Here is a 27,110-nt window from a genome sequence, read left to right on the forward strand (position 1 = left end):
TGATGAACAACTTCAGGAAAGTTTCAGGATACAAAATCACTGTACAAGAATCAGTAGCATTTCTATACACCAACAATGTCCAAGCTGAGTGTCAAATCAAGAACACTTTCCTAATCACAATAGCCAAACAAAAAATACCTAGGAATAGAGCGAACCAGGGAGGTGAATGATCTCTACAAGGAGAACTAAAAAACACTGCCGAAAAAACTCATAGATGACAAAAATAAATGCAAAAACATTCTGTGTCCATGGATAAGAAGAATCAGTATTGTTAAAATAACCATACTGCTCTAAGTGATTTACACATTCAATTCTATTCCTATCAAACTACCAACGACATTCTTCACAGAATTAGAAAACCCTATTTTAAAATTCATATGAAACAAAAAATGAGCCTGAATAGTGAAAGCAATTCTAAGCAAAAGACCAAAGCTAAAGGCATCACATTACTGAACTTCAAACTATACTACAAGGCTACAGTTACCAACACAGCATGATAATGGCACAAAAACAGACACATAGATCAATGTAACAGAATAGAAAACCCAGAAATATAGACTCACACCTACAGCCATCTGGTCTTTTTTGACAAAGTCAACAAAAACAAGCAATGGGGAAAGGAAACCCTATTCAATTAATGGTGCTGGGATAACTGGTTAGCCATCTGCAGAAGATTGAAACTGGATCCTTTCTTTACACCATATACAAAAATCAACTTGAGATGAATTAATGGCAAAATGTGAAACCAAAAACTATAACAAACCTTGAAGAAGACCTAGGAAATGCCATTCTGGACATAGGCCCTGGGAAAGATTTCAGGATAAAGATGCCAAAAGCAATTGCAACACAAACAAACATTGACACATGGGACTAATTAAACTAAAGAGCTTCTGCACAGCACATAAACCATCAACAGTGTAAACAGACAGCGCACAGAATGGGAGAAAATATTTGCAAACTATTCATCTGACAAAGATCTAATATCCAGAATTTATAAGAAACTTAAACAAATGACAAGCCAAAAATGAACAACTCCATTAAAAAGTCGGAAAAGCACATGAACACACACTTTTCAAAAGAAGACAAACACGTGCCCAACAAGCATTTGAAAAAATCCTGAACATTACTAATCATTAGAAAAAGGCAAATCAAAATTACAATGTGATACAATCACACCAGCCAGAATGACTATTATTAAAAAGTCAAGAAAATAACAGATACTGGCAAGGTTGCGGAGAAAAGAGAATGCTTATACATTGTTGGTGGGAATATAAATTAGTTCAGTCACTGTGGAAAGCAGTTTTGAGATTTCTCAAAGAACTTAAAATAGAACTACCATTCGACACAGTAATCCATTTTTGGGGTATATATCCAAAGTAAAAGTGAATAATTTTACCATAAATACACATAAACATATATGTTAATTGCAGAACTATTCACAGTAGTAAGGACATGGAATTATCCTAAATGCCTATCAACGGCAGGCTGGATAGAAAATGTGGTATATATATACCACGGAATACTATGCAGCCATAAAAAAGAATGAGATTATATATTTTGCAGCAACATGGGTAGATCTGGAGGCTATTATCCTGATCAAACTAATGCAGGAACAGAAAACTAAATACCACGTGTTTTCACTTATAAGTGGGAGCTAAACTCTGAGTACACATGGACACAGGAGAAAAAACAATAGACACTGGGGCCTACTTGAGGGTGGAGGCTTAGAGGAGGGTGAGAAGTGAAAAACTACCTATTGGGTACTAGGCTTAGTACCTAGGTGACAAAATAATCTGTACACCAAATCCTCATGACATGCAATTTACCTATATAAAAAACTTGCACATGTACCCCTGAAACTAAAATGCAAGTTAAGAAAAATGAAGCCACATATTTGCAGCCAACTGGTCTTTGACAAAATTGACAAGAATATAAAAGGACACCCTCTACAATGAATGTTGCTGAGAAAATAAGATCGCCATATGCAAAAGAATGAAACTGGACCCCCCTCTCTCTCCATATATAAAAATTAACTCAAGATGGATTAAAGATTTAAATGTAAGACCTGAGACTATACAAATACTAAAAGAAAACCTAGGAAAAACTCTTCTAGACATTAGTCTAGGCAAATAATTCCTGATGAAGACCTCAAAAGCACAGGCAACAAAACTAAAAATAGACAAGTGGGTCTCAAACTAAACAGCTTCTCACAGCAAAAGAAATTATCAACAGAGTGAACAGGCAACCTACAGAAAGAGAGAGCATATTTTCAAACTAAGCATCTGACAGAGGACAAATACCGAGGATTTACAAAAAACTCATATAACTCAACAAAACAAAAAAATAAATAATCCCATTAAAAATTGGGCACAGGACCTGAGTAGAGACATTTGAAAAGAAGACATACAAATGGCCAACAGGTATATGAAAAAATCACTTCATATAATCGCTTCACATCACTAATCATCAGAGAAACACAAATTAAAACCATAATGGGATATCATCTTACACCCATCAGAATTTCTATTATTATTATTTTTTTTAATTTTGACTTTATAGACTCAGGGATTACATGTGCAGGTCTGTTATACCGATAGATCATTTGATGCGGAATTTGGAGTAGAATTGACTCTGTCACCCAGGCATTGATCATAGTACCCAGCAGGTAGTTTTTCTGCCTTTCCTCCTGACCCCCTTCCCCCTCTAGTAGTCCACACTGTCTATTGTTCTCATTTTTGTGTCCATGTGTATCCATGTGTACTCCCACTTATAAGTGAAAAAATGCAGTATTTGGTCTTCTGTTCTTGCATTAATTCGCTTAGGATAATGGCCTCTAGCAGAAGCCATGTTGCTGTAATGAACATAATTTCATTCTTTTTTACAGCTGTGTAGTATTCCACGGTATATGTGTACCACATTTCCTTGTCAATGGGCATTTAGGTTGATTTTATGTCTTTGCTATTGTGAATAGTATTGCAGTGAACTTATAAATACATGTGTCTTTTTGGTAGAATGACTTATTTTCCTTTGGGTATATACCCAAAAATGAGATTACTGGATCAAATGGTAGTTCTGTTTTAAGTTCTTTGAGAAATCTTTACACTGCTTTCCATAGTGGTTGAGCTGATTTACATTCCCACCAACAGTGTATAAGCATTCCTTTTTCTCTACGACCTTGCCAACATCTGCTATTTTTGGAGTTTTTAATAGCCATTCTGACGGGTGTGAGGTAGTAGCTCATTGTGGTTTGAATTTGCATCTCTCTGATGATTACTGCTGTTGAACATTTTTTCATATGTTTGTTGGCCACTTGTATGTCTTCTTTTGAGAAGTGTCTGTTCATGTCCTTTGCCCACTTTTTAATGGGGTTGTTTGTTTTTTGTTTGCTAATTTTTCTAAGTTTCTTACAGATTCCAGATATTAGACCTTCATTGGATAGATAGTTTGTTAACATTTTCTCCTATTCTCTAGGTTGTGGGTTTGCTTTGTTGATAGCTTTTTTTGCTGTGCAGAAGCTATTTGGTTTAATTAGGTCCCAGTTGTTAATTTTTGTTTTCGTTTCAATTGCTTTTGAGGCCTTATCATAAATCCTTTGTTGAGGCTGACGTCCAGAATGGTATTTCTTTTTGTTTGTTTGTTTTTTGGGACAGAGTCTCACTCTGTCACCCAGACTGGAGTACAGTGGTGCAATCTCAACTCACCACAACCTCCGCCTCCTGGGTTCAAGTGATTCTTGTGCCTCAGCCTCCTGAGTAGCTGGGATTACAGGAATGTGCCACCATGCTTGGCTAATTTTTGTATTTTTAGTAGAGACACGGTTTTGCCATGTTGGCCAGGCTGGTCTTGAACTCCTGGCCTGAAGTGATCCTCCTGGCTCAGCCTCCCAAAGTTCTGGGATTACAGGTGTGAGTCACTGCACCCAGCCCAGTATGGTATTTCTTAGATGTATTAGTCCATTCTTACATTGCCATAAAGGAATACCTGAGACTGGGTAATTTATACAGAAGAAAGGTTTAATTGGCTCACAGTTCTGCAGGCTGTACAGGAAGCATGATGCTGACATTCACTGAGCTTCTGGGGAGAACTCAGTAAGATTATAATCATGGCATAAGGTGATTGTGTAGCAGGCATGCCTTACACAGCAGGACCAGGAGCAAGAGAGAGAGTGAGTGGGGAGGTGCTACACACTTTTAAAAAACCAGATCTCACAAGAAATCACTCACTAACACGAGGACAGTGCCAAGGGGATGGTGCTGAACCATTCATAAGAAACATTTCCATGATCCAATCACCTCCCACCAAGCCCCGCCTCCAACATGGGAGATGACAATTCAACATGAGATTTGGGCAGGAACACATATCCAAACCATATCACTAGGTTTTCTTCTAGGATGTTTACAGTTTGTGGTCTTACATTTAAATCTTTTACCTATCTTGAGTTAAAATTTGTATATGATGAAAAGTAGGAGGTTGGGTTTCATTCTTCTTCATATGGCTAGAGAATGGGTATTAAAAAGTGAAAATAATAACTGATGTTGGTGAGGGTGCAGAGAAGGAACTCTGATGCACTGTTTGTGATAATATAAAGTCATATAACCTCTGTGGAAAACAGTATGAAGATTTCTCAAAGAACTAAAGGTAGAACTACCATTCAGTCCAACAATCCCACTACTAGGCATCTGCCCAAAACAAAACAAATCATTATATAAAAAAGATATCTGTGCCTATACGTTTATCACAGTACTATTTACTATTGCAAAGATGTGGAATCAATCTAAGTGTCCATCAATTGATGACAAGATAAAGAAAATGTGAAATATATATATATATAATTGAATACTATTCAGCCATAAAAAGAATAAAATCATGCCATTTGCAACAACATAGATGAAACAGAGGCGATTATATCAAGTGAAACAAGTCAGACATGGAAAAATAAATACTGCATGTTCTCACTTATAAGTGGAAGGTAAATACTGTGTACCCAAGGATGTAGAGTGTGAAATGATAGACAACGGAGACTTGGAAGAGTGTGGGAGTTGGAGGGGGGAGATGATGATAAATTACTTGATGTGTACAATGTATATTATTCTGATGATAGACACCCTAACAGTCCTGACTTCACCACTACACAATCTATGCATGTAGCAAAATTACACTTGTAACTCATAAATTTATACAAAAAAGAGAATAATTTATATCTTTACACAAACCTTTTAACAGGCTAGTTTAAGTTTGACATTATAGTTACTTATTTAATTAAATATTATGGAAACCAGTGAGATATAGCTGTAAAAACAGAGGTTCTTTTTCTTGTAGAGAAGCTCAGTTAAAAGCTGTAGAAAGACACAAAGTGAACATCTTTTAAAAATTCTGTATTAGTTATATGTAGGGAGGAAAATAAAATGTTAGAAAAAGCAATTACAAAAAAAATCAAGGTTTTTCTCAGATTGTTCTGCATCTTTAAAATTTATTGTTCCCGGCCGGGCGCGGTGGCTCACGCCTGTAATCCCAGCACTTTGGGAGGCCGAGGCGGGCGGATCACGAGGTCAGGAGATCGAGACCATCCTGGCTAACACGGTGAAACCCCGTCTCTACTAAAAATACAAAAAATTAGCCGGGCGTGGTAGCGGGCGCCTGTAGTCCCAGCTACTCGGGAGGCTGAGGCAGGAGAATGGCGTGAACCCGGGAGGCGGAGCTTGCAGTGAGCCAAGATCGCGCCACTGCACTCCAGCCTGGGCGACAGAGCGAGACTCCGTCTCAAAAAAAAAAAAAAAAAAAAAATTTATTGTTCCCATTCAAGTAAACGTAATCAGAATTTATAGTGTATTTGCTATGAGTGAGCATTTCATAAGAAAGACTAACAGAGATCCAATCATTGGATGTATCTCCAAGAGAAGATCTTGGTTTCACATCATAAGACTGGCAAAGAATTGTCCTCTTTGATGTTTTATGTTAAGAATATGGGGAAAATACAACATTCTAATAAAAAATTTAAAGAAGACCTAAATAAATGGAGATATGCATATGCATGGATAGGAAGACTCAATATTGTCAAGATGTTAGTTATTCCTAACTTGATATATAGATTCAATACCATCCCAATCAAAATCCTAGGAAGTTATTTTGTGGATATTGACAAACTTATTCTAAAATGTATATGGAAATGCAAAAGACAAGAATAGATAACACAGTATTGAAGAACAAAGTTGGAGAACTGATACTACAAAACTTTACTTACTACAAAGCCACAGTAATTAAGAGTGTGCAATTGATGTTAGAACAGAAAATTGATAAATGAAACAGAATAGAGAGCCCAGAAATAGACCCACATAAATACACTCAACTGATATTTGACAAAGAAGCAAAGGCATACGATGGAGAAAAGATAGTCTTTTCAACAAATGTTGTAGGAATAACTGGACACCCACATGCAAAAAAATGAACCTAGGTCCAAAACTTACACCCTTCACAAAAATTAACTAGAAATGGATCACAGACCTGAATGTAAAATGCAAAACTATTAGACTCTTAGAAAATAACACAGGAGAAAATGTAGCTAAACTTGGGTTTGGAGATGACTTTTTTGACATGACACCTACGGCATGATCCATGACAGAAAGAATTGATCAGCTGTACTTCATTAAAATTAAATTTTCTGCTTTGTGAGAGACACTGTCAAGAAATGAAAATAAAAGCCACAGAATAGGAGAAAATATCTGCAAAACAATTATCTGCTAAGTGACTGTTATCCAAAATATACCAAGGCCTCTTAAAACTCAAAAATAAGAAAACAAACAACCCAATTTAAAAAATTGGCCAATTGAATTTAGCAGATACCTCACCAAGGAAGATCTACAGATGGCAAATAAGCATATGAAAAGATGCTTCACATCTGATATTATCAAGGAAATCCAAATTAAAACAACAATGAGATACTACCACACACCTATTAGAATGGCCAGAACACAGAACACTAACCACAATAAATCCTGGTGAAGATGTGGAGCAAGAGGAACTCTCATTCATTGCTGGGAGGAATGCAGAATGGCACAATTACTTTGGAAGACAGTTTGGCAGTTTCTTACAAAACTAGACATACTCTTACCATATGATCAAGCAATCCCACTCCTTGGTATTTACCCAAAGGAACTGAAAAAACCTGCACCTGGATGTTTATAGCAGCTAAATTCATAATTGCTAAAACTTGGAAGCAACCAAGATGTCCTTCAGTATGTGAATGGATGAATGAACTTTGGTATATCCAGTTAATGGAATATTATTCAGCATTAAAGTAAAATGAGCTAAGAAGCCATGAAAACACATGGAGAAAATGAAAACACATATTAATAAGAGAAAAATAGCCAATCTGAAAGGCTACATACTGTTATATTCCCACTATATGACATTCTGGGAAAAGCAAAACTAGGGAGACAGTAAAAAGATCAGTGTTTTCAAGGGGGTAGTTGGGAGGTAAGGATGAAAAGGTGGGGCACACAGGATTGTTAGGGCAATGAAACTATTCTGTATGGTACAATAATGGTGGATACACGTCATTATATATTTGTTCAAACCCATAAAATGCCTGACTCCAAGAGTGAACCCTAATGTAAACTATAGACTTTGGGTGACAATGATGTGTCGGTGTAGCTTCATCTATTGTAACAAATGTGCCACTCTGGTACGGTGTTAATAATGGGGGTAGGTAGGCATGTGTAAGGGAAGAGCGTATGTAGAAAATCTCTGTACCTTCCACTCAATTTTGCTGTGAACCTGAAACTGCTCTAAAAATAAAGTCTGTTCAAACATTTATTATACTTTCTGATTCTTGTTTTAACTGACTTCTTGTGCTAACTATATTAAATAAGAAGTCTTCTTTTCTACTTGCATGGAAGAAAGGCTGAGAGGAAATATATCAATATTTTAAACAATCTAATCCCTAGGTGGTTGTGATATTGTGAAATATAGGCTGAGTATCACTTATCCAAAATGCTTGGGACCAGAAATGTTTGGATTTAACATTTTTTAGGTTTTTGGAGTATTTACTTTACACCAGTATTTAGTTTACATCAGTTGAGCATCCCAAATCTGAAAATCCAAAATGCTCCAATGAACATTTTCATTGCGCATCAAGTCAGCATTCAAAAAGCTTCAGATTTTGTAGCATTTCAGATTTAGGATGCTCAACCTGTATGTATTTGGCTCTTATCTCAGCTTCCTAGTAAAAAATTCCTACAATCCTTGGAGACTTTGGAGTAATAAGTGTGTCTTTTATATGCTACTGAGATGACTGGTGGCTGGGGGGCCCCTAAACAGCTTCAAGATGGGAGCGCATCACCAGAAAGACCAAGGCATGATTGCTGGGTTGGAACTCTCAGCTGTACCCCCTTTCCTCATCTCCAGGGAGGGGAGAGGGCTGAAGCTTGAGTTGATCACCAATGGCCAATGATGGAATCAATCATGCCTAAGTAATGAATCCTCCATAAAAACCCAAAAGGACGGGGTTTGAAGGAGCTTTCCATCTTTACTGAACACGTGGAAGTTCCTGGAGGGTGGTGTACCCAGAGGGAGCATGGAAGCTCCGCGCCCCTCCCCCCATGCCTTGCCCTAGGCATCTCTCTTCCATCTGGCTGTTCAACCGTATCCTTTATAAAATCCTTAATAATAAACAGGTAAATGTAAATAAAGAAACTTCCCTGAGTTCTACGAACCACTCTAGCAAATATTCCAACCGGAGGAGGTGGTTGTGGTAACCCCAGTTTACAGAAGCGCAGACCATAACCTGGGGCTTGCAATTGGCATTTGAAGTGGGAAGCAGTCTTAAAGGATTAAACTTTCAACCTGTGGAGTGTGATGCTATGCTATTTCCAGGTTGATAGTGTCAGATAGTATCAAATGTTGAGTGACAGGACACACAGCTGCTGTCCACTGCAGAATTGGTTGCTGATAGGGAGAAATCTCTACATATTTTGGTGACCAGAGTGAAGTGTTGTGCTCAGTGAGTATATGAGAGTAGGAAAAAAAAAACACATTGGCTTTGGTTTTTCCTATATCTCTTACCCATGGTAGATTGCAGCTGAATTTTTATTTTCTTTATATTTTTCAATTTTTCATATTTTTACAATAAATGTTTATATTTTAAAAGGTTATCTAAAAGTCAGTGCATGTAACATAGAAGAGTAAAAGTAGTTTAGGCGACAGTGTAATTCCTTAGTATTCACCTCAAAAACCTATCATTCTGACAGTTGTAATATTAACCTATATTTGAAATTAGCATCCTGTCCTGGTGTTACTACTTTGATAAACCTGCAAGTTTTTGGTTTGTTGTTTTGTTCCTTTGCCCTGAGGAAATAGCTGCCTGGACTTCCTTTCTGTTGTTCGTATGATGTACTATGGATTCTAGAGAATTTTATGTCTTCTTGTAAGTATGGCAAAAATTGCCTGCTTGTTATAAATATCAATTTATTGGGAGATATTCATAATGTTGAGTTTAGGCACTGTCTGTAAATCCACTCCTTCCTCCCTTGCCTTAAGATATACTTGGGAATAGAGTGTTTCATCACTTAAGAAATTTTCCATAAAATATTAGAAATAAATAAGGGAAGAAAGAAGTACACTCTACTGAAATGTATTGAGTTAAATTATGTAAGTGTACTACAGAAACTGAACTTGGGAGAGAAAAGAGCAGAGATTTTTCTAAGATGCTCCAAGGGAAATAGAAAAATGTCACATTTTAGTGACAGACAGAAAATTAGAAATAAAATGTTCAGAAACTTCATCAACCAATGGGTGCGGCTTTTCAGAATCTATTTGTTTCTAATAAAATACCAGTCGGTGCCAGAATGAAGTCGGGCCTTTCCGCAGTTACCTTATCCTTGTTTGGCTTGCCTTAGTTGGACCCCATTGGCTACCAATTTGTGGTACACACTTCTAGCACAATGACTTATGTAATGAGAAGAGTCATGTGTTATTCTGATGTTGAAAGTAAACTTCGGTGCCCTCATCTCAGTTCATTTTTATTCTTGAGTACTTACTGTGTCAAGTCGTGTGCTTAATTTTGGAATGTACAATCTAAAAGAGAAGACTCACATACACACAAACAATGCTAAACTCAAGCAAGCTGTGATAGACAACGGAAGGGCAAAGTAATGCCAAGACATCAGGGACAGCAGTTTGGAGAATGGAGAGGAAGACAGTGGCATCTGAGGTGAGCTTTGAAGGGTGATTAGCACTCAAGATCTGGTGAGATGTCCATTCTGCTCAGCACTGTGGCTTTCTGAGGTGGCAAAGTGATGATCCCAGGAAGTGAGGTGAAGGCTTGTTTATCTCACCAGACTGAAAGGTTTAATTTTTGAATCAAGGTTGGAGCTCAAGAGAGCTGCGCTTTAAGAGGAATGTTCTGCCCTTGAGAGTGGAGTGCACTGAGGAAAGGACGATTCTGGAGAAATCACCCTTTTCTGTCAACCCTCCAACCTTATCACTCCTGGCCCCAAATGCCTCCATTTAGCATACCCTCCAAATGAGTTTAAAAAAATCACAGCACTTAACTCTGCTCTATCTAGCATTGATTTTTTTATTAGGTGCTCACATCAGGACATTCATCAGATTCTCATTTACCTGGATCCTGTGGGTTCAAGAGGAAAAATGCAATCATGTTGTCTCAAAAATGTATCAAAAAGATCAAAGTTTCTGGTTCTATCCTTCATCTTTCTTCTCTTAAAATACATAAAGAATAAAGAATTATTGAAAGTACAGTATATATGGGTTTTATGAGTATGGAGTTCTCTACTTTTAAAAAGAATCCTAATAGTTTTTTTGGGGGGGGGGTGCATACATAGTTAACTATTATCATCAGTTTTAATTGGGTTGAACAAAGGGGTGGAAAACACAAAGAGGCAGATAATTAAAAATCTTTGTTATTCAACTTTGGGAATCATTCCTAAAATATCTTTCTCATATAAAAAGAACAGCCTGAGGATGTGAAAAGCAAGGTTTATATTTGCCTTCTTCCATTTAGGAGGAATAAAGTACTGCCCTCTACAGCATCCATCTATATTTTTAAAATATTGAAGAGAGTGTGACATTCACTTAGAACCATGTAGTTTATACTACTTGGTTTACTGTCTCAGCATCTCATTCTGTCTTGGGAACATCTCTATCTTCTTGAAAGGAAATGTCTTTATCCTCTCAATTAAACCATGTTGTCTCAGTAGAGCAGGCAAGTGTCCTTGGCCACAGGGGTGGGATACTGAACTTTGAAAAAATTATTAAGTTAAAACAATTATGTATTTTATTTATAGTTCAGAATCATTGGCAAATCAAATGATTCAATAACAAATATTTACAGTGCACACTGTGCTTCAAGCAATATGTAGACACTGTGGATACAGTGGAAGACATGACATAGTCTTTGCACACATAGAGTTTATTGTCGAATGAAGGATACAGACAAGTAAACTATCGAACACAGCTCGTAAATTAATGCTATATTGAGAGGGGGAACACAAAGGGAGGTAGAAGAACAAAAAAGAATGCTTAACCTAGCCTGGGCTTGGAAAGATGTGGGATGGAGATGGGATAGATTATTCAACACTTTTCTATATCAGTTTAGCTATGATTACTCTCATTTAATCTGTCAAAGTGGTTGCTTGTATTGGATTTATTTGCCCTGAGAGCTATCCCTCATTTATCCTCTGCTGTGCCTCATAATATACACAGGCTGACCCCTGAAGATTGCAATTCCTAGACTAGCTAACATTTTGTGGCCATCTTCGTTCAACCAACAGGCAGAAAAACAGGAGATTAGAACCCAGGAGGATGGAGCGGACAGTTTTTCTCCATCTTCTGCATCAGGTGGGGCTTTTCCTTCAATGGCTACATATTATTCATGACTCTAGGCCCATCAAATTAGCCCGCCATGACATGAGATCCTATGGAACCCAACACCTAGGCTCCAATAACACTGTCTCCTCTCTTTGTCTTTCCAGCCTAGAGGTGAGAGTGACTTCCTCATGTTGAAAACTGTTGGGTTCTCCAATTCTCCTGTTTGGCTTCTCCATCTCTTGTATAATCAGTTCCCTGAATTAAATTCTCTCTTGTGAGGGTAGAGATCATCATGGCGGATGGGAAGCAGGACTAGATTGCAGCTCCAGACAGAGCAGAGTGTGGAGGCTCGCATGGTGCATTTTAGCTCCAGATCGACTGCAAGAACAAACCAGCAATCCCAAGAGGATCCACAGACTCTATGAAGGAAGTGGACTGCCCCTGCAGGACCTGGGAGATACCCCAAATACTGTGAGTGCCCCAACTGCGGAAGTGGAAAAGGGAGACCCTCCTCTCCCAAACACACATCCCCACTGGAGAAGCTGAATGTCTGTTTGTGGGAGAAGTTTCCGATTTTACCTGGAGCTGAGTCAATTTGGGGAGCTGAGTCAATTTGGAGAGCTGAGCAAAATACAAGGGTAAAGGAAGTAGCAGAAAGGCCCTGGGAGCTCTCTGGGTCTCTGAGCAGGTCATTCCTACCTGGCACCACAGGGATCCATCCAGAGGGCATCCAGAGAGGCAGGGGGTAAAACTCCAAAGGGAGAAGGAAATCTCTAGCTGGACTTTGTAACAATTTGAACCAGGTGAGAAGCCTCCTGGCCAGAACTTGGGGGAAGTTGCAAATCTGGTGTGCAGACTCCATAGGCGGGGATAGAACCTTTTCTTTTGCAGCTGGGAGGCGGGTAGCCTGGGGCAGATTTTCAAGCCCATCTCGCCCACCACCTGGAAGTGGACCCAGGGCTGTTGGGTGGGGCATGGTGGGAATGAGACCAGCTCTTTGGTTTGTGTGGGAGCTGGGTGAGGCCTGTGACTGCTGGCTTTCCCCCACAACCTGCATAACTCAGCAGTGACAGCCATAATCCTCCTAGGTACACAACTCCAGTGACCTGGGAATCTCACTCCCATCCCCCCACAACAGCTGCAGTAAGACCCGCCCAAGGATGCCCACTCTCACCACTCCTCTTCAACATAGTACTGCAAGTCCTAGCCAGAGCAGTCAGACAAGAGAAAGAAATAAAGGGCAGGCAAATCGGTAAAGAGGAAATCAAACTGTCACTGTTTGCTGACAGTATGATCATTTACCTTGAAAACCCTAAGGACTCCTCCAGAAAGCTCTTAGAACTGATAAAATAATTCAACAACGTTTCCAGATACAAGATTAATGTACACAAATCAGTAGCTCTTCTATATACCAACAGCAACCAAGTGGAGAATCAAATCAAGAACTCAACCCCTTTTACAATAGCTGCAAAAAATAAAATAAAATAAAATACTTAGGAATACACCTAACCAAGGAATCCAAAGACCTCTACAAGGAAAACTACAAAACACTGCTGAAAGAAATCATAGATGACACGAACAAGTGGAAACACACCCATGCTCATGGATGGGTAGAATCAAAATTGTGAAAATGGTCATACTGCCAAAAGCAATCTACAAATTCAACACAATTCCCATGAAAATACCACCATCACTCTTCACAGAATTAGAAAAAAAAATTCTAAAATGTATATGGAAACAAAAAAGAGTCTGCACAGCCATGGGCTCTCCATTCTGTTCCATTGGTCTACATTATCTGTTTTTATACCAATACCACGCTCTTTTTGTTCCTATAACTCTGTAGGATAATTTGCAGTCAGATAATGTGATTCCTCCAGTTTTGTTCTTTTTGCTTAGGATCCTTTTGGCTACTCTGGGTCTTCTGTGGTTCCATATAAGTTGTAGGATTGTTTTTTCTATTTCTGTGAAGAATATCATTGGTATTTTGATAAGGATAGCATTCAATCTGTTTATTGTCTTTGGTAGTATGGGCATTTTAACAATATTGATTCTTTGAATTTATGAATATGAAATATTGTTCCATTTTTTGGTGTTGTCTTCAATTTCTTTAAGGTACTGGTATAAAAACAGATATATAGACCAATGGAACGGAATCAACCAGAATCAAATCCACACACCTACGGTGAACTCATTTTCAACAAAGAAGTCAAGAACATACACTGGGGGAAAAGATGGTCTTTTCAATAAATAGTGCTGGGAAAATATTTGCAAACTATGCATCTGACAAAGGTCTAATATCCAGCATCTACAAGAAACTTAAATCTACAAGAGAAAAACAACCCCATTAGAAGTGGGCAAAGGACGTGAACAGACACTTTACAATAGAAGACATACATGTCGCCAACAAGCATATGACAAAAATCTCAATATTGCTGATTATTAGAGAATGCAAATAAAAACCACAATGAGATATCATCTCACACCAGTCAGAATGGCTATTATATAAAAAATTTTAAAATACCAGGCTGGCAATGTTGCAGAGAAAAGGGAACACTTACGTGCTGTTGGTGGGAGTGTAAATCAGTTTAACCATTGTGGGAAGCAGTAGGGCAATTCCTCTAAGTGCTGAAAGCAGGACTACCATTTGACCCAGCGATCCCATTACCGTGAATAATGTATATTCCCAGAAAAATATAAATCATTCTACCATAAAGACTCATGCATGTGAATGTTCATTGCAGCACCATTCACAATAGCAAACATGGAATCAACCTAAATGCCCATCAATGACAGATTAGGTAAAGGAAATGTGGTATATACACACCATGGAATACTATGAAGCCATAAAAAAGAATGAGCTCATGTCCTTTAGCAAGAACTTGGATGGAGCTGGAGGACATTATCCTTAGCAAACTAATTCAGGAACAGGAAACCAAATGCTGCGTGTTCTCACTTACTAGTGGGAGCTAAATGATGAGAACATATGGCTGCAAAGAGGGGAACAACAGATACTGGAGCCTCCTTGAGGGTAGAGAGTGGGAGGAGGGAGAGGATCAGAAAAAATAACTATTGGGTACTAGGCTTATTTCCTGGGTGACAAAATAACCTGTACAACAAATCCCTGTGACATGAGTTTACCTGTATAACAAACCTGCACTTGTTCCCCTGAACCTAAAATAAAAGTTAATAAAAAATTAAGAAAAATAAAAAGTATAAGGCCATTAGGCAAATGTGAAAAATAACTGGATATTTGATATCAATGACATATATAATTCTTTAGTACTAGTAATTGTTTTCGGTTTATGTTTTATAAAAGAGTCTATCTTGCGAAAACGCATATTTAGAGAAGAAATGGTGTGATGCCTTGGATTTGCTTTGCATGATTTGAGCAGCAGAGATTTCAATGGTGAGGGGGGGTGTCTATTTAGAATCAGATTGGCTATGTATTGACGATTGCTGATATTGAGTATACCACTAACTAGGTAGCTTAATACAACAGAAATGTATCATCTTTTATTCCTGGAAGCTAGAAATATAAAATTAAGTTATCGGCAGGGCCACAATCCCCCTGAATTCCTTGCCTCTTCTTAATTTCTGGTGGTTTGCTGGCAATTGCTGCTATTCCTTGACTTCTACATGCATTACTCAAATACTCCATATCTTCCCATGGTGTTCTTCCTATGCTTTTGTCCTAACATGAACATCTACTAATAAGCACAGAAGTCATATTGAATTAGGGGGCCTTTCTACTCCAGTATGACCCTATCTTAACTAATTACATATGTAATGATGCTATTTCTAGAAAAGGTCATATTTTAAGGTACTGGGGGTCAGTACTTCAACATAGCTTCTTGGGAAAGAACATAATTAAACTTACAACACCCACATATGTGATAACTTATATGAAATGGGCCAGTTCCTTGAAAGACATAAACTACCATACTTAGACAAGGAGAAATAGATAATCTGAATAGGTGTGCATTTATCAAATAAATTTAATCAATAATAAACAACCTTCCAAAGCACCAGGCTCAAATGGTTTCACTGGTGAATTCTACTAAACATTTATGGATAACATAATACCAATTCTCTACAAGGCAAAGGGAATATTTTTAACTTATTCCTGGAGCAAACAATATCTTCATGTCAAAATCAGATAAAGATTTTACATAAAGTTAAACTACAAACCAATGTCTCTCATGAACATGGACCCAATAATCCTCAATAAATGATAAGAAAATCCAACTCTACAATGTATAAAAAGAATTTTACAATATGACCAAGTGGGATTTATTCCAAGCATGCAAAGCTGCTTTAACATTTTAAAATCAATCAGTATAGTTTACCATGTCAACAGGTAAGAAAACAAAAATTATGTGATCATATCAATTGATTCAGAAGAAGCATTTGACAAAATCTAAATCTCATTTATGATAAAAGACCCCAGCAAATTAAGAGTAGAAGGAAACCTCCTCAACTTCATAAAGAACATCCACAATTAACCTACAACTGACACTGTATTTAATGGTGGGAGACTAGAAACTTTCCTGCTAAAATCAGAATCAAGTCAAGAATATTCTCTCGGCCGGGCGCCGTGTCTCACGCCTGTAATCCCAGAAATTTGGGAGGCCGAGGCAGGCAGATCACGAGGTTAGGAGATCGAGACCATCCTGGCTAACACAGTGAAACCCCGTCTCTACTAAAGATATTTTAAAAAGATTAGCCGGGTGTGGTGGCGGGCACCTGTAGTCCCAGCTACTCGGGAGGTTGAGGCAGGAGAATGGCGTGAACCCAGGAGGCGGAGCTTGCAGTGAGCCGAGATCGCGCCACTGCACTCCAGCCTGGGAGACAGAGTGAGACTCCGTCTCAAAAAAAAAAAAAAAAAAAAAAAAAGAATGTTCTCTCTCACCACTCCTATCCTATGCTGGAAGTCTTAGTGCATTAAGAAAATTTTTAAAAAGGCATACATATTGGAAAGGAAGAAATAAAACTATATTTATTTGCAGACACGTTTGTCTATTTTCAAAGCATAAGTGAATCTACAAAAAGCTCCCTTAACTGATAAGAAGGCTAACAATGTTGCAGAATACAAGGTCAATATACAAAAGTCAATTGCTTTTCTATATACCAGCAATCAATGGTTGGGATTTAAAACTTTTAAAATATAATTTGCAATAGCACCCCAAATTAAAATATTTAGATATAAATATAACAAATGTGTGCAAAATCCCCAAGTTGAAAGCCATGAAACATTTCTGAAAGAAGTAAAACCAGATCTATATAGAGACATATTATAATCACGGGTTGGAAGACAACATATTAAAGGCGTCAATTTTCCCCAAATTGATATCTATTTTTAATATAATTACCATAAAAATCTCACCAGGATTTTTTGTAAATACAGACAAGATGGTTATAAAATTTCAAGCGGCAAAGCAAAGGACTAGAATAACCAAAATAATTTTGAAAAAAAGAATGAACTGGTAAAAATCAGTCAACCTCATTTTCAAGAATTATTTTATAGCTACAGTAATAACACTGTATGAGACTGTTGGAGGGATAGTAACACACGTCAATGGAATAGAACTACCTACTCAGAAACAGACCCACACAAATATGTCCAGGTAATTTTTGACAAATGTACAAAAGCAATTTAATAGGGAATGAAGAGCTTTTTCAATAAATAGTACCTGAGTATTTGGACATTCACTGGCAAAAAAGAGAACACTGGCCTAAACATTAAAACTTATACAGAAATTAGCTAAAATGGATCATGAACTTAATTGTAAAATGATAAATTATAAAACTTTTAGAAAAAATAAATAGGAATAAATCTGTAGGATCTAGGGCTTGGCAGAGTTCTCACCCTTCACACCAAAGTATGATCCATAAGAGAAATGATTTATAAGTTGTGCCTCATGAAAATGAAAATTTACTCTGCAAATAACTCTTTTAAGAAGATGACAAGACAAGCAACAGACTGGGAGAAAATATTTGCAAAATACATATCTGATAAAGAACTCATATCTAGAATATATAAATAACTGAAAATTTAATAGCAATAAAACTCTACATTTAATTAGAAAATGAGTGAATGACATTGCTATGGTTTGGATGTTAGTCCTCCAAACCTCAAGTAGAAATTTGATCCACAATGTTGGAGATGGGGGCCTAATGGGAGGTGTTTCCATCTTGAAGGCAGATCCCTCATGAATAGATGAATGCCCTCCCTTGGGGGTGAGTTCTCACTCTACTCATTCTTGAGAGAGCTGGTTGTTAAAAACAGCCTGGCTTCTTGTTAAAAAGAGCCTCCTGCCTTTCTCTCTTGCTTCCTCTTTTGCCATGTGATTTCTGCATATGCCAGGCTCCCTTTCTGTCCACCTTCCACCATGAGTGAAAGCAGTCTGAGGCCTTCACCAATCTGTAAATTTCCAGACATTAGAATCATGAGCCAGAAAAACTTTTTCTTTGTAAATTACTCAGTGTCAGGTATTCTATTATAGCAACACAAAATAGACTAAGACAGACATAAAGATACATTTTATTGAGTATATACAGATGGGTAATAAGCACATGAAAAGATGTGCTGAGCATCAGGGAAATTGAAATTAAAACCATAGTAAGACACCACTACACACCTATCAGAATGACTAAAATAAGAATAGTGACAACACCGATTGCTTCAATTACTTGTAATTATTACTTAGACACTTTTTTTTTTTTTTTGAGACAAAGTCTCGCTTTGTTGCCCAGGCTGGAGTGCAGTGGCACAATCTCAGCTCACTGAGACCTCCACCTCCCGGGTTCAAGCAATTCTCCTGCCTCAGCCTCCCAAGTAGCTGGGATTACCCATCACGCCTGGCTGATTTTTTGTATTTTTAGTAGAGATGGGTTTTTGCCATGTTGGCCAGGCTAGTCTCGAACTCTCGACCTCAGATGATCCACCCACCTTGGCCTCCCAAAGTGCTAGGATTACAGGCGTAAGCCAAAGTGTCTGGCCTTATACACTGTTGAATTCTATGAGGTATACATATTTTCCCATTTTGAGCTCTTATTAATGAAGCTGGTATAAACATTTGGCATTCCCACTGAATGTCAAATGTTTAGTAGGGAATGGCTAAACAAACTGTAGTACATCCATACTATGGAACACTACTCAGAAAAAAAAAAAGGAATGAACTATTGATGCACACAGCAACTTGAAAAGATCTTCAGAGAATTTTGATGAGTGAAATGGTTATATAGTATATGACTCCATTTATATGCATTCTTGAAATAAAAGTAACACCTTTCTAGAAGTGGAAAACAGATTAATGGTTGATAGGGATTAAGGAGGGTTAGAGACTGAGGGGTAGTAAACATAGTTATAAAAGGGCAACAGGAGTCATTCTTGCGATGATGCAAGTATTCCGTATGTTGACTGTATACTGTACTATAGCTTTCAAGATGTTACTTATTGGAGAAACTGGGTCAACAGTATATGGTATCGCTCTGCATTATTTCTCACAACTGCATGTAAATCCACAATTATGTCAAAATAAAAAGATTAGTAATAATAACATAAACCTACTTTGGAATTTTATATGACAAATAACCCAATTTTTTCGACACAAAGAAAAAAAAGATGGAGGAGGAACCTGTAGATTTAAAAAGATTTAAGAGATATATCAGCCAACTTCAATATTTGAAGCTCATTAAGATCCTGATATGAACAAGTAAACTTTAAAAATAATAAAATAAGAGGAAAATTTGAACACTGATTATGAATCTCATGATATTAATGAATTGACATTTCTAAGTGTGATAATGGCATAGCAGTTTTGTTTAAAAGTTAGTCTTTATATTTTAGAGATGCACACACAAATATTTGTTAATTAAATAATATTTGGTCTAGAATTTGCTTCAAAATAATCTTCATGGGTGGGTGGGCAAAATTTCCTAACAGTCTCATTTCCTCTTGACATGTACTGTATCAACTCTTTCCCTGGAGTATCAGTGAGACCTGTGAATATGAAAAGATATCACTTTCATGATTATGTTATGTTATATGGATAAGACACTTTTAAGATGTAATTAAGATGCCTAATCAGCTGACTCTGAGTTTAAAAAAGGGAGATTTTCCTGGGTGGGCCTCACCTAATCAGTACAGCCATGAAAAGAGACAAGAAGTAGCAGCAGATGCTTTCCTGCTGTGCTTGAAGAAGCAAACACTTGTGTCGTAAATTGCCTATGTAGAGGGCCATGTGCCAAGGACCTAAGAGCGGACTCTAGGCGCTGATAGTGGTCCCTGCCTGATAGGCAGAAAGAAAATGGAGACTCCAGTCCTGTAACTATAAGGAATTGAGTTGTGCCAATAATCGCATGTGCTTGGCAGAGGATCCCAAGCCCCACATGAGATTGCTACTCCAGGCAATACTTTACTGCCTAGTAAGACCATAACGCAGAGAATCTAGTTATACCATTTACAGACTTCTGACTTTCTGTGAGATAATAAATGACCTCTAAGAGTATTAATAATTGACTATATAGCGATAGAAAACTAATACTGGAGAGCATAGATAAAACAAAATTAGCCGTGAGTTTATCATGGTAGAAACTGCATGATAGCTACATGGGTTTCATTGGGCTATTCTCCCTACTTTTCTATATGTATTCTTCTTTTTTTCAATCAAAAATTTTAAAAATTCTCATGTTTTATGCTAAATGCTTCAGATGATGGAAGTTGGTTGATGAATAGCATGGTTTCTAAGACTGACCACCTTCTCTGAGGAGAGTAGAGCCTTAGCCTCAGTGTGCACACGACTTTAAAGGAAGCAGGCCTGGTGCTTGCCCCAGAAACTCAGCTTGCCTGCTGCATTGCTGGTTATTTTTTTAGTTTATTTTCCAACCTACGGTAACTATGAACTTTTGGTATAGGATTGCTAGAGGTGTGTGTGTGTGTGTGTGTGTGTGTGTGCATGTGCGTGCGTGTGTGTTTACAGGCATATGTGTATGCATACGTGAATGTATAAAACTGGTAAATAAACCAATAACAAAAAACTAAAGAAACTAGAAATAGAAATTGTATTTAATTTTAGGCATTGTTTAGATGGTTAAAATGCTGGAACTCTACTTATAAACCTATAAACTCAGTTGTATATAAGTAACAAAGTTGTCTGGTAGAAAAAAAAATAATGGAAGAAGGGACCAGTATTTTACTTGGGTGCCTCAGTATGTTAAAGATGGAACCTTAGGCCACATAAACTTTGCTTCTTCCTTCTATGAAGCATCACCTGTGTTAAATGCTAATATATGTAACCATAGTCCACTTGGCTTTCAATTTTTCCTTCTATAAAATAGAACTAGAACCACCTGCCTTACCTACCTTATCTGGGACTTTATGTAAGGTCACAGTAGGCAGAAAATGAAACTTCCACCTCTCCCCCTCCCTCAAATGGAAAAACTATTTAATAGTTGTATCTAGAATTTATATCACAAACAGGCAGAGTTTGTTACATTCTAAAAGAGTCAATTCACAAAAACACAGAAGAATAGAATCTACTCTAAGCAATAATTCCTTCTCCAATAATTTTACCAAGAAGGTAAACATTTTCCATTTTGAAACATGCACTACCTCCTGAGCAGCAGCAGCCTAAAGGAGTGGTTTGGGGCCTTTAGCTCCTCCCCCACCCAATATCTATCACCTTTCCCCAATTCACTGATATGAACAAATAATGTTTTTACAATGTACACCAATTTCTATGCAAATATAGGGTCCAATCGAGTCCCTTAGCCATCCACTTTTGACTAGAATGTCATATCCAAATCTCTCCCAGATAAAAATTATGGAGCTGTCATTATTATGAAAGTATAGCCACACCAGACCAATCTGGTTGAAGTTTTATGTAACAAAGTTGTGAGCTGTTTTTCAGTTGCCATGAACTCTTAGGTCATGTAATCTGAGCATGCCCAGAAGAACCAAGCATGCATTCACAGGAGGAACTTAAATTCTCAGACCCAGGAGCAGGGATTGAACTAAAAAGTGGACACCACATGGCAGGATCCAGGGTCCAACCAGATTAAACTCTGGTGTCATCCCATAACAGGATACAGTCAGATAATGCATCCCAGCATTACATAATTGCAAGATCCAATCAGATCATGTCTCATTGCCCTATGCTTATAAAACCTGACCCAGCCCCTAGCTCCAGGAGACGCTGCTTTGGGAACTGTCCCCAGTGTTCTCCTTATTTGTTGCAAGTAATAAAAATCCCCGTGTTAGATTCTCCTTGATTGTGGTTATTGGGTTAACACCTGCCACGTGACTGAACCCACTCATTGTGGTAATAAAAGTACACCAGGTCTCAGTCCAGTTTGACTATTAGAAAGAATATTCTGACATTGAGCCAAAGTTTACTTAACTTTTAATTTTCCCCTTTAGTTCCATTTTCCTACCCATATCATGACTGCTGGAAATAAACAAGCTAATCTTTCTGCCTCCAAAGCTTTTGACATATCTTACCTTCAACTCTCATGCCTGTTTCAAAGAAGAATATTCAGTGACCCTGAGTAACATGCAAGAAATGGCAAGTTTGGGCATGGGTCACATAATTATTGCCCAAGAAGTTCTCAATGGGGCTGGGACGAGCATCTGGAACAGTCAAGGTAATACAAACTTCAAGGAGACCCATCCATCATGTCAAGAAAATCTAAACCACAATTCTTTAGGATGCAGATTGGTATTAACAACACAAATCATGTAGCTGTAAACATCTTTGCAAACATGTTAGAGAGAGTAAGGTGAATCTCCTTGGAGGACTATTAAGATAGGTTTGAAGGTAATATGTGGCTATGACAAAAAAACCCAGAAATTTCCTGAAAGAAACAATAATCAGTTCAGGGCTACAGTGAGCTATAAATATTTCACATCATGCTGTGTCTGGAAAAAAATGTCTTGACTTACCAGCACCCAGGCTCCTTTCTTACGTAACTTTCTCAACATAAATGTTCAGGCATTTTATAAATAGTTGAGACATTCAAAAATAGGGAGAGAAATTTAAAGCTAGGACTTCATGAAATTCCCAAATAGGGAAAAGGATGGCTTACATGTCTCTTTTTAACCTGTGTAAACCTGATTGTAAGATGCTAGTGAGCACTAAAAACAGAAGCAGTTTGTATTTAAAGAAAGTGAAGAGAAAACAAAAATACAAATCCTCATCTTGAAATGATGATGGAATCTGCCTTTCATCGCCTATAGAAAAGAGCCTGAAGTCAGGAATTTCCTCTTCAGACCTGAGATCTCATTTGTTTTAATTAAATTTGTAATTTTTAAAAGGACCATCATGCTTGGTACCAAAACACAGGGAGTATACAAGTCGCCAGATGACACTTTATGGTCCTCTCCAATTTGTAGATCATAGAAAAAAATAAGCTTGTATTGCAGGCTAGAGTCTCTCTAAATCACACATCATTTTCACACTAAGGGTAGCCTAGGCAGAGAAAAAGACCGCTTCAGAGCAGATGTAAATTAAATTATGTTCAAAAAACATTTCGTCTTTCTCAAACATTTACCGAGCACCTACCATGAATTAAGCACCATGGTAGGCGCTAAATATACAAAATCACAATTCATATGACTAAAAGGCTCATGTCATAGTAGAAGAGACAAAACCTGTAAATAAGTTCTTATAATACACTGACAGAATTGTTATGGACCGATCCAAGGTAGTGCTATAGGAACACAGAGGATATGATGCTTGGAGAATTGAGTCACAGAAGAAATGATGCTGTTGCACTCTTGACAAATGATTAGAATTTGGACAGGAGAAGAAAGAACACTCCAGACAGAAAGTCTAGTAGATTTGTAAAGGGCACAGAGACCTGAAATAAAATTGTGTGTTGAGAAAATATAACATGTGGTTTTGTCTGACAGGTTGCATAAGACACATAAGGGGAAAGAGATGTTCCATACTTTTTTAAAAAAAAAAAGCAGAAAGATGACAGTATGGTGGAGCATATTGATGAAGAAAGAGAGTAGCACAAGATGAGTGTACACAAATGGGCAAGCGACAGATCATAAAAGGGCATTTACAACCACAGTAAGGATTATGAACTTTCATGAGAGCAGTGGGAGGGTCAGCTACAAATATTAAGCAGGAGAGTGACACAATCAGATCTGTATTTTATGACAATGACTGGCTTCAGTGTGGAGAACAGCTGGAAGATGGCAGGAGTGAAAATGGGGAGACCTGTCAGGAATCCATGTTAACAATAAAGGCCAGAGCGTATAAGAATCTGAACTAGAATGGTAGTAGGAATGAAAGAATAGAAAGATTAGAGTACAGTCATCAGTATTTAATATGGTCAGCCATTTTAATTTTAGCCATTTAGTAAGTGTGTAATGGTATTTCATTATGACTTTCATTTGCATTTTCCAAATAAATATGTTGAACATCTTTTCATATTCCTATTGGCTATTTGTATATCTTATTTGATGATGTGTCTCTTCAAATTCTTTACCCATTTTTCGAATAAGATTGTTTTCTTATTGTTGCTTTGAGAATTCTGTATATATAGGTTGGTGCTAACGTAATTGTGGTTTTTGTATTATTGGAATTTGCCATTTGATATTGGAATACATTATTAAATAAATGTGGTTATGGTATACATCATTTTAATGGGCATTGCTTTATGGTTTTTTGCTAATGACTTACTACTTGTTGTTTATTTAATGTTTATTTTAGACTACAGAAATTATGTTAGACAAAAAGCAAATTAGAGCAATTTTCTTATTTGAGTTCAAAATGGGTCGTAAGGCAGTGGAGACAACTCACAACATCAACAATGTATTTGGCCCAGGAACTGCTAACGAATGTGCAGTGCAGTGGTGGTTCAAGGAGTTCTGCAAAGGAGACCCGAGCCTTGAAGATGAAGAACGTAGTGGCCGGCCATCAGAAGTTGACAACGACCAGTTGAGAGCAATCGTCAACGCTGATCCTCTTACAACTACATGGGAAATTGCCAAATAACTCCATGTCGACCATTCTGTATTCCTTTGGCCTTTGAGGCAAATTGGAAAGGTGAAAAAGCTTGGTAAGTGGGTGCCTCATGAGCTGAGTGAAAATCAAAAAAATTATCATTTTGAAGTGTCATATTCTCTTATTCTATGCAACAACAATGAACCTTTTCTCAATTGGATTGTGACATGCGACGAAAAGTGGATTTTATACGACCACCGGCAATGACCAGCTCAGTAGTTGGACTGAGAAGAAGCTACAAAGCACTTCCTGAAGCCTAACGTGAACCAAAAAAAGGTCATGGTCACTGTTTGGTGGTCTACTGCCGGTCTGGTCCACTACAGCTTTCTGAATTCCAGCGAAACCATTACATCTGAGAAGTATGCTCAGCAAATCAATGAGATGCACCGGAAACTGCAACACCTGTAGTCAGCATTGGTCAACAGAAAGGGCCCAATTCTTCTCCATGACAATCCCCAACCACAGGTCACACAACCAAAGTCAAAAGTTGAATAAATTGGGCTATGAAGTTTTGCCTCATCCACCATATTCACCTGACATCCCACCAACTGACTACCACTTCTTCAATCATCTCGACAACTTTTTGCAGGGAAAACTTTTCCATAACCAGCAGGATGCAGAAAATGCTTTCCAAGATTTCCTCAAATCCCAATGCACGGATTTTTATGCTACAAGAATAAACAAACTTATTTCTCATTGGAAAAAAATGTGTCGATTGTAATGGTTTCTATTTTGATTAATAAAGCTGTGTTTGAATCTAGTTATAATGATTTAAAATTCAGTCTGAAACTGCAATTACTTTTGCACCAGCCTAATATATTGAATACAAGTTTTTCATTGGTTATGTGATTTTTGAAATATTTTCTCCCAGGCTTTGACTTGTCTTTTCATTCTTTTAACAATGTCTTTTGGAAAGATTTTAAAATTATTTTGTTAAAGTCCAATCTGAGGAGAGCAAAAATATCTGGCGACCATGAAGCAGGTGCTGGAGACAAGAACTCTTTATCAGAGGAATTTAGAAGTAATTAGACTCCCTATTATCTAAAGACACTTGTTTCCAGGCCTCTTTTCAACTTAGAATTAATAAGTAACTTAAAATTTATAAGTAACTAGAATTTGTATACATCTCTGGAATGCATGCATGCCAAAACTCACTGTGCAATCCTTGAACCCTTCTCAACATTAAGGCAACAAAATGTCTACAAATGTAATGATTTATTGTGCAAATTACCCTTCAGCTCCCACATTAAGGTCCATAAATAGCTCTAAGGAAAAGTCCACCGTGGCTGCTCAGTCCTCTCGTGGAGGTGCCCCGCTGCAGTCTTCTGCAGCATTCTTTCTTTCTAATAAAACTTTCCGTTTTCAAACTTATACTGTTGTCAGTAAATTCTTCTTACCAACCCACGAGTCAACCACTTTCCTATGCCAGGGCTCTGGCACAATCAATCAATTTTTTTTATGGACTTGATGTTTTAGTATCATGTCTGAGAAATTGTCTAACTTAAGATCACAAAGATGTCCTTTCATGCAGTGTTCTAGAAGTTTCATAGTTTTAAGGTTTACATTTAGGTTTATAGTTCATTTTGAGCTAATTTTTAGATATGGTATAAGGTATAAATCCAATGATTTTATTTCTTCTTTTTTTGCACGTGGCTATCTAATTGTTCCAATACCATTTATGGAAGAAACCATCATATCACCACAGCATTGCTTTGTATTTTTGTTAACGATCAGTTGTTTATATGAGTATATGCTTATTTTCCAAGTATGTATTTTGTTCCATTGATATATTTGCTTACCTTTGTGGCAATACTATGCTGTATTGCTTAATGCAGCTTTATAATAAATCTTGAAATCTGATAGTATCTTACAGCTTTGTTCTTTTTCAAAGTTATTTAGGCTACTCTAAATTGTTAGCATTTCTGTACAAATTTTATTGGCAGCTTGAGATAGCTGCAAAATGTTTACTTGGCATTTGATAGAGTTTGCATTGAAGCTATAGATGAAGTAATGAAGAAATAACACCTTGACAATATTGAGTTTTCCAATCCATGAACATAGAATATGTTTCTATTTATATAGCTCCTTAAAAAAAAATCTTTCATCAGTGCTTTTTTTTTAACAGGAAAGTGGGTCCCAATTCAGACCCCAAGAGAGGGTTCTTGGATCTTGTGCAAGAAAGAATTCAGGGCAAGCCTATAGAGTAAAGTGAAAGCAAGTTTATTAAGAAAGTAAAGGAAGTAAAGAATGGCTACTCCATAGACAGAACAG

This window comes from Pan paniscus, chromosome X (genome assembly GCF_029289425.2).
Source record: "Pan paniscus chromosome X, NHGRI_mPanPan1-v2.0_pri, whole genome shotgun sequence".
NCBI lineage: Eukaryota > Metazoa > Chordata > Mammalia > Primates > Hominidae > Pan > Pan paniscus.